The following is a 13,769-nucleotide window of genomic DNA, read 5'->3' on the forward strand; positions in this document are numbered from 1 at the left end:
CTGAATCCTAATTTGCATATTCCAGTTAGGGGTGGGAAGGGGAACATTTTTTTTTTACTTCCTTGTTTTGTGAATAAGTCACATGATTACCCTCCCCGCCACTAATTTATATATGCAAATTATGATTTGGATTCGGTTCTGCTGGGCAAAAGGGTTCGGCCAAATCCGAATCCTGCTGAAAAAGACCAAATCCTGGCCGAATCCCGAACTCAGTGCATCCCTACCAAATAATAAAAAAATTTAAAATTTTTCTGGGTAATAATAAAACAGTACCTTGTACTTGATCCAAACGAAGATATAATTAATCCTTATTGGAGGCAACATTAGCCTATTGGGTTTATTTAATGTTTGTGATTTTCTGGTATAAAGGTCCAAATTATGGAAGGATCCATTATCCGGAAACCCCCCAGGTCCCACGCATTCTGGATAATGGGTCCCTGTATAAGTTGCCTAACTGGGAATGTTTGCCCAAATCTATCAACCAATCATTCTCCATTCTTCAAGCATATAAAAACTAACTTCCAGTTATGGACCGCAGTTCAATAATGTGTCTCATCATAAATAAACATGATCATTAGGCTTCTAACTGGCCATTGAAGAGAGTCTGTTATTTACAATAAGGGAATAATAAGAGCGACTGAATATCCACAAATCGAATTAATTAGCGACCCACCCCGCTCTTCAGCCCTCAAGATGCGCTGAGCATTATTATTGCAGGGTCATGACAATCCATTATCGGCCTAAGGTCAAAGCGGTGACCTATGGAATCGTTCTAATTATGAAATCAGTGACACAATATCATCATTATGATGACTTAGAGGTGATATAAAATTACTAGCAAGGATACGTTAGTCCAGATATGCAATAGTCGACCTTACAGTACAGTTCTCTGCTCACTGCAGCATTACACGTCAGCATAAATCATCTGAAATAATGAGCTGAACATTCCAGTGGAGCAGGATTTAGGAAACATCAATGAAATATATAACGAGGCATATATTTCCATATATTTTCCAGCTTAAATGCAGCTTTCAACATGCATCACCGTAATGAATATCTAATCAACTCATTTATTGTCATTTGCATAATGACTTGTGAGACTGCCGATATTTGTATCGCATCACCGAAACTCAGCAGATTGCAGTGAATAGAAAATCGATCCGCTTTAGTAAACAATGCTCACGGCTCGGCTTGTGTCAAATAATAGTCATTCTGGAGTCACCGAGTTGGACTTCTCCATCTATTTGCATCGGAATACAACTCCCAGCATTCCAGCTGTCTCGACCTATGACTCCCAAGCTGGACGACTCCTCATCACTTGTCTCAGGTGACATGAGAATTCTCATTCTCTAATTAGTAGATAGGTTTGATGAATACTTCATGGCTGCGCAGTAGCCAGTACAGCTTGCAGAATGCAGATACATTTATTGCTAATTACCAATTAAGCATCTTGATTTAAAGGGGACCCGTTACCCGAAAAAATTATTCAAAATCCTATTTTGTCACATTATTCAAGCAAAATTACACTAAATAAATTATTTGAATCTTGTTTCCTTCAGTCTGGGAATTCATAATTATAGCAAGCAGGCAGGAGCCATTTTGTGGACACTGTTATTAAGGCAAGTCTTGCATCATCTCTGAATCTTTTTTGTGCACCAGAATGGGGGACCTGATGTCCATCCTCATGCCCTCGTTACACAATTAAATGGTGAAGAGAACTGGGGGAATGTGGGGAGAGCAGTGATATCTAGGAAGTGCTAAATGGAAAGTGAAAGTAATTGTCTGTCCCGTCTCTATGCCTAAGGCTGGCCATAGACAAAAAGATCTGATCGTACGAATTGAGGATTTGTACGATTTTCGGAGAGTCCCAAGGCATAGAGGAGTAGCAGACAATATTTGATTGACAGCTGAGATTTTTAAATGAGCTTACAACAGCTATGAATGCTTTAATAAAAAATTGAAATTGGATTTCATGTTTAATGTGAAAAGGACTTTTATTATACATATTTTTGTGTCTTGATGACAGGTCCGCTTTAATGTGACTGGTTTGAAAAGTGTGTGATGGCAAACCTACAAAGAGAGGAGAGTTGCCTCCGTTTGTTTACTAAACTGCAACTTTTTTGGGTCAGGTTTTTTGTATACTGCTAAAAACCCAGAAACATTGCAGAAAAAAAAAACTAGAGTCATTATGCAACAGTTCCGAATCTGAAAATACTCCAGCTAAAACCTGTCGAAATGATGTGGAAGTTACAGATGTCCCTTTTACAACTGTAAGATCTTCCTTTTTTTTTTTTTTTTGAGGTGAAACAATCAGTGCCGGATTTGCCGGGCCAGGCACCCCTAGGCCACGCATTCATAGCGCCCGGCTGAACAGTCTTAGCGCTCAGCTGCACTACCTCGCGCAGGCACAAGAGCGCTGGCGTGCAAGCACCGGGGAGCAGCGTGTCCCCAGTGCTCCCCATAGAGTGGCTGGGTGGCATGCCCCGAAAAATTTGCCGACTTGGTCCGGGCCTTTGTTGTCTCGGCACAAATCCAGGCCTGGGAACAATACAAAGATTTCTCAGTCTTTTTCTAAAGCTGCTGTTTGGTGGGCTGTAGATTACTCACCATACAGACCAGAGAATGGTCCAATTTACAGCAGCCGGGGGCCGCAGCTAATAACATTGCTGTTTTACAGCACAACCATTCACCAGCTGAAACTCAGAGAATCAAAGGTGGAATGAAGCATCGTCTGACAGAGGAAGAGCCCTGCCACCTTGCATTCCATGGAAGCACTCATTCCAAATTGAGTGTTTGGCATTGTTCCCATTCACTTATAGTGGAATTTAGCCGACGAAAATCACTTAGTAAATGTTCCAAGCACATCACTCCTCCCATGTTTCCAATTACATCTGCTCATGTTCCTGTTTAAGATCCCTTTTAACAACCCGACTTATTATATAGTGTGAACTGCACTCAGAGCTGCTGTTTGTAGACCTGTCACCCAGACATTAAAAGCTGTATATTAAAAGTCCTTTTCAAATTAAACATGAAATCCAAATTCTTTTTTTTTATTAAAGCATTTATAAACTCATTAAAAAATCTCGGCTGTCAATCAAATATTGCCTGCCCCTCCCCTATGCCTTAGGCATAGAGGCGGGGCTAGCAATTACTTTTACTTTCCATTCTGCACTTCCTTAATGTCAATGTACTCCCCACTAGTGATGTGCGGGCCAGCCCAATATCCGCTGTTCGGACATAACCTCGCACACCTCTTCGCGAGGACGTCATCAGTGGGTCTTTGAAAAGAACCTGGAAGTCGGATGTGGACAGGCTCAGGCTGAGTGAGGGTGGGATAGGGGTGGGCCGGGAAAAACCCGACCCCCACATCACTACTCCCTACATTCCCCCTCTCTCTTCACCATTTAATTGTGTAACCAGGGCATGGGGATGGACATCAGGTCCCCCATTCTGGTGCACAAACAAGATTCTGAGATGATGCAAGACTTGCCCTAATAACAGTGTCCACAAAATGGCTCCTGCCTGCTTGCTATAATTAGGATTTCCCAGACTGAAGGAAACAAGATTCAAATCATTTATACAGTGTAATTAAAGTTCATTTTGCTTGACTAACATGATAAAATAGGATTTGGATTAATTTTTTTGGGTGACAGATCCCCTTTAAAGTGATACTGACACTAAACATTTTCTTTTCAAAATATTAATCTACATAAGGGGCAGATTTATCAAAGTGTGAGATTAGTACTCACCACAGAAAAACTCACTCACTTTCTGTTCATTCCTATGGGATATTTAGAATCGTATTTATCAATGGAGTTCACCATTTGATATATATGCTTGTAATCCATAGGAATGGGGACTCCTGCTGCACAAATATGGGAGCCGCTTCGTAGACGAAAATGGGGCTAAGATAGGTAATGTAAAAGCATCAGGCAAATGCTTAACATTTTCATTTTGCATTTTCCCCAGTAAACACCTGAAATCTGCAGGAACTTGTGTCACTCAGAGGCTACATAGTATTGGATATATATATATATATATATATATATATATATATATATATATATATATATATATATATATATATATATATATATAGACACACATAGTACTGGATAAATATACACATATAAATATACACATATAAATATGCGTCTCAGAGAGAGCGTGCGCTGGAATCAATAATTTAATAAATTTTACTTTAGAGCAGATGTCAGAGGAGGCAGGTGAAGGAGATATGCAGGGATTTGCTACTACAGGTATGGTACCTATTATCCAAGATGCTCAGTGGGGCTTTCTGGATAACTGCTCTTTCCGTAATTTGGATCTTCATACCTGAAGTCTACTAGAAAATCATGTAAACATTAAATAAACCCAATAGGCTGGTTTTGCTTCCAATAAGGATTAATTATATCTTCATTGGGATCAAGTACAGGGTACTGTTTTATTATTAAAGAGAAAAAGGAAATCATTTTTAAAAAAATTGGTTTATTTGGATAAAATTGAGTCTATGAGAGAGATGGCCATCTGGTAATTCAAAGCTTTCTGGATAATGGGTTTCCAGATAACAGATCCCTTACCTGTACTGAGACAAAGTTATGTATATTTTTTTTTTAAATTGGATTGGATTGTTTGGATAAAATGGAGTCTTATGGGAAGACTGCCTTTAGAGCTTTCTGGATAAATCTCTTACCAACCTACTACTGTACTTGAAAATATCAGGATGTTGAAGAATTGTTGTTCTTGCTTTGGTTCTTCTGGGAAAATGTTACTTTGACTCTTGTCTGTAGTGTCTGTCCTAAATTGCCATTGACTTAAGGTGCCCATACATGGAGAGATCCGCTCGTTTGGCGATGTCGCCAAACGAGCGGATCTCCCTCCGATATGCCCACCTTGAGGTGGGCAATATCGGGCTGATCCGATCGTGGGCCCTAGGGGCCAACGATCGGATCCTAGCAAACGGGCGGTCGGATCGCGGGACCACATCAACGAACAGATGCGGCCGCGATCCGACGGGATTTTTAATCCCATCCGATCGAGATCTGTCCGACTTTCGGCCAGATCTCGATCGGGGAAGCCCGTCGGGGGGCCCCCATACACGGGCCAATAAACTGCCGACTCGGTCTGTCTGCAGCTTTTATCGGCCCGTGTATGGCCACCTTTAGGCTTGGTGCCCTCAGCCTTCCTTATTATCTCAAATAGCTCCACAGGCCGTTGTTATAATCTTCTGACACGACGCATAATGTGAAAATTAGGGATGCACTGAATCCAGGATTCGGCTTTTTTCAGCAGGATTCGGATTCGGACGGATCCTAATTTGCAAATGCAAATTAGGGGTGGGGAGGGAAATGCTTGCCTTTTTGTCACAAAACAAGGAAGTAAGAAATGTTTTCCCTTTCCCACCCCTTATTTGCATATGCAAATTAGAATTCGGTTCGGTATTTGCAAAGGATTTGGGGGGCTCGGCCGAATCATGCAATGCTAATTCTAAGCAACTTTCCATTGTACATTAATTACAATGATATTCATATAAGATTATTGATAAATCTAATTGCTATTGAAAGACTTATTTACGTAACCCTTTTCTCTTCTCTGCTTCTGACCCTTGAGCACATATCAGATCTCCTAATCAACTGGCCTTTGCTACATTGTTTCAGGAGTCAGAACCAACACAGTACAGATCATACACTGCCAGACAAATACTGCTTTCAGTAGAGTTATATTTACAAATTACTTGTAAATGAACGTGGAAAGTTGATTAGAATGATATTTGCTTTTTATTAGACCAGTTTTGGGTACAGGATCACTTTAAAACAAAATGCTATCTGTCATCCCCAGATGAAGGGGAGGCAGAAAGTATTGAACTGCCCTTTGTATTTGGTGAAATGGTAGAAAGATCTGAAGAAGTCTGATTTGTTCTGCATTGCTGTGAGGATGGAGAGGCGACAGGATGAATCATTTGTGAGCCGTGCGAGAGGACAGCAGCGCACATATCCTGTCTGGAGACTCTGCTTCCAGTAATCTGCGTGAAATAACTGCCAGCCACAGGAGAGGATGCAGAGCTCGCAAGCACTTTCCAGAGAAACCAGATGTTCCTCTTTGTCCCCCACGACTCTGCGCACTCTGCAAATTCTGCTAAAAACGTCTACTTCCTTCTCTATGGCCACTGAAACCCCTGTGGTTGGGCGTGTGCGGTTTTTGTGCAGTCGCAGGTTGGCAAAGTCATGGAACGGTCAGTTTCCGAATGTGGCTGCTGTAATAGTGATTTTAAACTGGGTGCCTGCCCTATACTCTCTTCTTGGGTTGCTTTATTGCTCTTTTACTGTTATAAATATTGTACAGAAGGGATAACCAAAAAAACAGCGGATTTGATTATGAAGATTAGCATCAGGATTCAGTTTAGTATTTTTAAAGGGATACTGTCATAGGAAAAAATTTTTTTTCAAATGCATCAGTTAATAGTACTGATCCAGCAGAATTCTGCACTGAAATCAGTTTCTCAAAAGAGCAAACCAATTTTTTATATTTAATTTTGAAATCTGACGTGGGGCTAGATATATTGTCAGTTTCCCAGCTTCCCCCAGTCATGTGACTTGTGCTCTGATAAACTTCAATCGCTCTTTACTGCTGTACCGCAAGTTGGAGTGATATCACCCACCTCCCCAGCCTGCCATATATTGCTGCCATTGACTGTTGTGATAAGTGTATGTCTCTGTAATGTGCAATAACTGGTTAAAGGAGAAGGAAAGCTACGGAGGCCTTTAATTTCCAATAGATAGTTTTGGCACTCATTGGGGCCTTTTTCAAGGATGAAAAAGGCCCCAATGAGGGCTGAAACGTCAGATTTATGTACACAATAAAAGAAGTTTGAATTTTGCACAAAATGGAGTGCCGGTATTTTCAATAATTGTGTATATATATACATATATATACACATTTGATTGAACATTGAGAGCTGGGCTAAAATAATATTTCATGCTGTACTTATAGAGGAGCCAGACAAATGCGGATTCCTAAATATACATTGGCAGTGTTACATTTCTGAAAAATGACTTTAACTTCCTGTGCCCAAACTGTGATTACATTAGCTGAACAGCACTGGCAAACGAAGAAACGGCTGCCGGCAAGTTTCCAATGCAGGACGGTGAATATATGTAATTGGAGCGCTGCATTGGCCCAGGCTCACTAAATGGCGTTGTTTCATTAGAAAGCTTGCTGGCGCCAGAACACATCTTGCCGTATGATGAAGTGAACTGTCAGCAAAGGTGTCTTGTGAATTAGAGCTATGAAATGACAGTTGCAAATACATTTGTTTTATATCAGACTGATTCCTCCACATACATTGACAGACATTATAAGTTTGGGGCTCAGTTATTTAGGTTTTATTGTGATGCGCTGAGATAAGACTGCGGTGTTCCATTGTTTCCCCATGTTCACACCTGCTGTGCAATGGAAGGTGCCAAAGGAATCCACATATAAACACATGGATCACAGTACAACACTCAGGGGGAAGGGGGTGGTGTAGGCCAGTAGTCACTAGGCAATGGGCCATGGCTACCATGGTTTTCCTACCTTTTAGGGTCAGGGCATACGCTCAAATTCGGGGAGATTAGTCGCCTGTCGACAAATCTCCTCTTCTTCTGGGCGACTAATCTCCTGAACTGCCTCCCACCGGCTAGAATGTAAATTGCCTGCGGGATGGCACTCGGAGTGCTTCGTTTTCCGAAGTCGCCCAAAGTTCCCTCGTGAGGCAATTTCGGGCGACTTGGAAAATGAAGCGCACCAAGTGCCATCCTGCCGGCGATTTACATTCTAGCTGGCAGGAGGCAGTTCGGGAAGATTAGTCGCCCAGAAGAAGAGGAGATTTGTTGCCGGGCGACTAATCTCCCCGAATCTGAGCGTTGGGAGGTATGCATATCTGCAGTTACCCTTCTGTGTCCTCTGTTTGCACCCCAGTATGGGTTTTATTATCAAAGTGGAGTATACAGTACTTTGTGTAGATTTTACTAACCCGTATTACTAATTATTCACCTAGAAAGTGCCAGTACTGAAAAGCTAAAGATGGACACAGAATAGTTTGATAATGTGCAACATTATGACAGTACCAAAATAGTCAGCGGCACAATACTGCTTGAGTTATTCATACCCCTAATGCAATCATCCTCTGCTCAATATTTCTCAGCATCATTTGGCAGCTCACTTTCCATCTCTGCATACGGAAGCCATGCAACTCAACAGGGAATAATGAGCAGCCATTAAAGCTCTTATGTAAAAGAGAGCTCCCTATGTCTGAGCATAGAGAATCGGTAATGGTCTCAAGCTGGGACAGAACACATCAAGCCACAGAGCTGTTTTGTCATCATATGCAGCAGGAGGCAAATAAAATCTAAAGGCATGCATCTGTTTTGTTATATTACATGCCGTTTTTGGATAACTAACCATTTGCTGGCCTAACTCAGATGTATTTAGATCCACTGGTTGCATTATTTAGGCACAATCTCTTCCTACAGCCACCCTCCCTTCCCAGAGACTATTATCCCACTGTTACTATAGGCACCATCTCTCCCTACTATACCTGCTATCCCACAGTCACACTCCCTTCCCAGAGATTATTATCCCACTGTTACTATAGGCACCATCTCTCCCTACTATACCTGCTATCCCACAGTCACCCTCCCTTCCCAGAGACTATTATCCCACTGTTACTATAGGCACCATCTCTCCCTACTATACCTGCTATCCCACAGTCACACTCCCTTCCCAGAGACTATTATCCACTGTTACTATAGGCACCATCTCTCCCTAATATACCTACTATCCCACAGTCACAGTCCCTTCCCAGACACTACTATCTCCCTGCTACTATAGGCACCATAACAAAATGTGTGTGTGTGTGTGTGTTGGCTTGCTATAGATAATAAATCAAGGCATTTATAACCAATTATAAAAACCATGGGCCCCCAATTATTTTTTTTTAATCGTTAGCCACATTCACCAATTTACCACCTGCTGCGCTCCTGGAGATGAAGTTACTGGGAAGTCACTGTTTGTTTCAATAATGTTAGTTTCCCCACTCTGCAGCTTTTAGTGTTGGAGTACTCCCGCTCCAAGTATATAGAAATCTGTAGTAAAAGAAATAAAAGCGCAAAGAGACAAAGGATCTTTTCTAAGTGCAGTATTTAGTTGTAGTTCAACATATCCCTGCATGAAAAGTTACACTCACAGGATAAAAAATTTCAAGGACTCTTTGAGAAAGCGGATCAAAGTCCGTGAAACGCGTTGGACAAGAGCGAGGAGTCCGTTTATCTGTCTGAAGTCCCTCCACAAATGAGTGTTAAACAAGAGAGTTCGAGATCCAGATCATAGAAAGATTGTGCCGGCACAGGACTGATTCCGAGCACTGGACACACACAGAGTGAGACCGAGAAGGGCGGACAGATAAGAAATTTATATGCGATATTGAAATTTTTTATCCTGTGAGTGTAACTGTTCATGCAGGGATATGTTTAACTACAACTAAATACTGCACTTAGAAAAGATCCTTTGTCTCTTTGCGCTTTTATTTCTTATTGCTACAGTTAGCCACATTCAATTCTAAAAAGAGCTGGGGAGCAACACAAGCATAAAAACAAATTCCTGGGGGTACCAAATAAGTGCTGTGATTGGCTTTTTGGGTTGCTCCATGTACACTGGCAGCCTACATGAGGCTCTGTTTGGCAGTCCATCTGTTTTTAATGCAACCAAAACTTGCCTCGAAGACAGGAATTTGAAAATATGCACCTGCTTTGTGGCCACTGGGAGCAACATCCAAGGGTTTGGTGAGTAACATGTTGCTTGTGAGCCACTGGTTGGGGAACACTGTTATAGACAAAGGCATAGTGTTTTAGAAGAATAAATATCATGTTATTACAAATGGAGAACAGTCGTTAAGTCAATACTATCAGTACTGACAGCAGCCTATAAAGAAAACATTGTGAGAAATGACTGTGGCTGCTTTGTTGGCACTGAAGGAGTTTTAGTTCTGGGCATTTAGGCTGCCCAGATAGTTAATATACAGGACTAGTCATGGAAAAATAGAAATTGTAGCCCATCTCAGACACACACACACAGTAGCATTCTTGCAAATGAAACTAGATGTCTCAGAACATAAAGAAATGATTTGTCCTCTTGGATATTTTTTATGTATTTATTGCCATTACTGTGTTTCAATGCAGCTGAGAAGTAAAGATTTAGTCTAATGAATAACACTTCTTGTCTTCAGAGAACAGTTGTGTCACCGTGAACTCCAAAAAAAAATAAACCCATTATGTTCCGCCCAGTGTATGAGCTATACTGTACCATTACTATGTACAGCAGTGCCATGTAATTCACGTTCTGTCACTCCCAGGCTCCCTACTGCTATTCTTGTGTTTTTATCCATTGGGCAACTGCAGTTATCATTATTATGACTCTGGACAGAATCGGGGTGAAAAGCCTGCCACTTAGTGCTTATTTAAAAAAAAAAAAAAATGGAAATTTCCAATGGAAATCTGGCACTAAGGGCAGCACCAATGGGCACAAGGCAGCCCCAGTAATTACAGAATTACAATTCTTCTTTGCAAAATATAATGAATGTAAACTCATTTCCTTGCCTGGTTCCTACAGGAAAATTGCTAAATAACCTCAATGCTATCACATAAATAGAAATAGAGTTTATGCCTGAGCAGGATGTATATTTATACCATCTGTGCTCTTGAAATTAAACTGGCAAAGTGAATTATACAAATGCCTTTTTCCCATTATCATACAACAATCTCTCTCTAAGACCTAAGATTAGTAGTAAGATCATATCCAAGAGCCTGCTGTGCAACGCCAGAAAACAGCTTCACGTCTCTTTTATCCTCACTCTATAGAATTGCTGCTTTACAATACAATGGAAAGAAAGATAAATGAGAAATGCAATCTGATGGTAGTTATAGCTGTCTCTATTAGCACTTATAGCTAACGTGATGCCTGCCTTGTCCTTGCTCTTCTTTCTCATTGGTACAGAGTGTGTAGGTTGGGTGTGTGTGTGTAGCGATGTCTTAAATTGGGGTTTGCGCTTTACTAGAATAAAAGCAGATGAAACACTCCCCAGTGTACAGTAGACTAGTTACAAATAGCCTTAGTGAATTGCATATACGTATTATTATTATTATTGGCATTGTTGAATGAAGAACAGGTCTATCGCCATGGTTAGGGTTACCAACTCAACTCAGTGATTCAGGGAACCATGTCCTAGATGGCTGACCATTAAAGAGTGCAGACTAGAAACTAGGGTTGCACATTTCTGGAAAAAAATACAGACCTTGCTCTATTTTTATACTTTTTCGTTATTAATAATATTGGCACCAAGCTTCATTTTTACTGGTCAAGCCAGTAAAATACCAGCTGGGTGGCAATTCTATTAGAATTATCTACTGTGCATCTTTTATTACTAATAGCTTTGGACTAACTCAATTCACTGCAATTTCAGGAATTAGGAATAATCTGATCTCTGTATGCAGTGAAGTTGTCAGCAAACCCCATGTTCGTGTGGCATTCAGAAGTGAATCCTTATCACCCTAATTTCATGGGTTTAGTTGACTTCTGCAGTCTTTAAAGAGGAGGGACAGACACTCATTACATTTTTAGCTTTGCCCACCATTTAGCCAAGGACTGGCCCTGTGCAGCAATGTCGTTAACGGGATACTGTCATGGGAAATGTCTTTTCAAAACACATCAGTTAATGCTGCTCCAGCAGAATTCCACACTGAAATCCGTTTCTCAAAAGAGCAAATAGATGTTTTTATATTTAATTTTGAAATCTGACATGGGGCTAGACATATTGTCAGTTTCACAGCTGCCCCCAGTCATGTGACTTGTGCTCTGATAAACTTCAGTCACGCTTTACTGCTGTACTGCAAGTTGGAGTTATATGACCCCCCTCCCTTTCCCCCCCCCCAGCAGCCTAACAAAAGAACAATGGGAAGGTAACCAGATAGCAGCTCCCTAACACAAGATAGCAGCTGCCTAATTGCACTAAAAACAGCACTCAATGATAAAATCCAGGTCCCACTGTGACACATTCAGTTACAATGTTGAGTAGGAGAAACAACAGCCTGCCAGAAAGCAGTTCCATCCTAAAGCACAGGCTGCCTACACACCAATATTACAACTAAAGAAAATACACTTGCTGGTTCAGGAATTAAATTTTATATGGTAGAGTGAATTATTTGCAGTGTAATTTAGAAATAAAAACAGCATCATAAAAATCATGACAGAATGCCTTTAAGTGCAAATGATATTATGCAAGCAGTACAAACCATTGCAAGTTTGCATATGCTCCTCCAATTGAATACATACAGCTTGAATAATAAAAGCCCCAGATGAAAATGGAAAGAAAGACAAACCGGCACAATTGTTCTTTCCTCTCAAATAACTCTAGGGTAGCAGTTAATAATATATGCCTGTGCTTTGGCATGTATGAAAACCACTGACCTTCTCTTCAGCTGTAGAGGTTGCCGTGGGTACGCCTAATGAATTATTAAACCATTCCAGAACCTGAATTGAGAGGACTATTTTGCAAAACGTTACATGAAATCCATATTTGTATGAAAGACTTGCAAAATTACTAAAGCAGAACCTCCATAGAACACTTATCTCGTTCCTTGGTGGTCTCATTTACAGTGGTTTGGAGACGGTGAACTAAGACTAACCAAAAATAAAGCAATTTTGGATAAATGTGGGAGTGGATCATTTATTTGCCCATACTGTATCTGCTAGAGTCCTGCAGCGGGTCGGGTATAAGCCAGTTACCCGCAAAAACTTGTGGTACCCTGTGAGTTGTGGGTAGAAGTTCCGGGTGCGGTTATAGACTTAGGGTATTTGGTACATAGACATGAAACCAGTTTAAACATTTTAAAGACCAGTAACATCAAAAAAAAAATGTAAAAAAATGTGTTAGTATACAACGAAAAATAAACACCTTGACAAATTAAACTTGCAAATTGCAAAGCCTTTATTAAGAAATAACTTACCGAAACTCCACTTCCACTCCTCTTCAAAAAAGGCGACAGGGCGACCATCCATCCTGCGGTGCTCGATTTCTCCTCCCTGGCTATTCTAGTGACAGCACCTTCCCCATTCTGCTGCCCCACAGCCAAGGCTCAGGATCCCCGCACTTTCCCTGGCTGAGGAAGCGCTACTGATCCAAGGCTATACTTTTCATCTTACAACGAGGTCAGAGCTTAGACTGGACTTTACACCAGGCATCATTCAATGGCCAACGAGACCCGGGGCTTAGCTTTGGAGTGGGAATCAAGAGGATCGGGGATTACGGACAAGTGCTCCGCTTGCTGGCATTGGATTCTGTGCCTCGGTCCGTGCAATCACCTGGCAGTTTTTCAGGAAGAGAGGATGCCAGACTGCATCCTGCAACCTGTCCCTCAATGACTGCTTCATCTGGACGCTGGACCCGGAGTCGGCTGACATGTTTGACAACAGGAGTTTCCTTGGGAGTTTTCTTTCATTGGTGCTGAAGGGCTGAGTGCCAGGGGGCAGCAGTGATGGGGATCTCGCAGATCTAGGATGGGCACAAAGCAATGAAGGCAGATGAGTTAGTACAGGGCAAGCGGGTATCGACTCCAGTCTCGCATCCTCTTCTCGAAAAGGCCAGTTGATTGCACGGACCGAGGCACAGAATTCAATGCCAGCAAGCGGAGCACTTGTCTGTAATCCCCGATCCTCTGGATTCCCACTCCAAGGCTAAG

At 41.5% G+C, this 13,769-nt stretch overlaps 1 protein-coding gene across 2 annotated transcripts in view; it reads left to right on the top strand.

Moving 5' to 3' along the window:
- Positions 1–13,769, top strand: part of spsb4.S (splA/ryanodine receptor domain and SOCS box containing 4 S homeolog) — a 91,197-nt gene that overhangs the window by 62,631 nt on the left and 14,797 nt on the right. The window lies entirely within an intron of this gene.

Source organism: Xenopus laevis, chromosome 5S (genome assembly GCF_017654675.1).
Source record: "Xenopus laevis strain J_2021 chromosome 5S, Xenopus_laevis_v10.1, whole genome shotgun sequence".
Taxonomy (NCBI): domain Eukaryota; kingdom Metazoa; phylum Chordata; class Amphibia; order Anura; family Pipidae; genus Xenopus; species Xenopus laevis.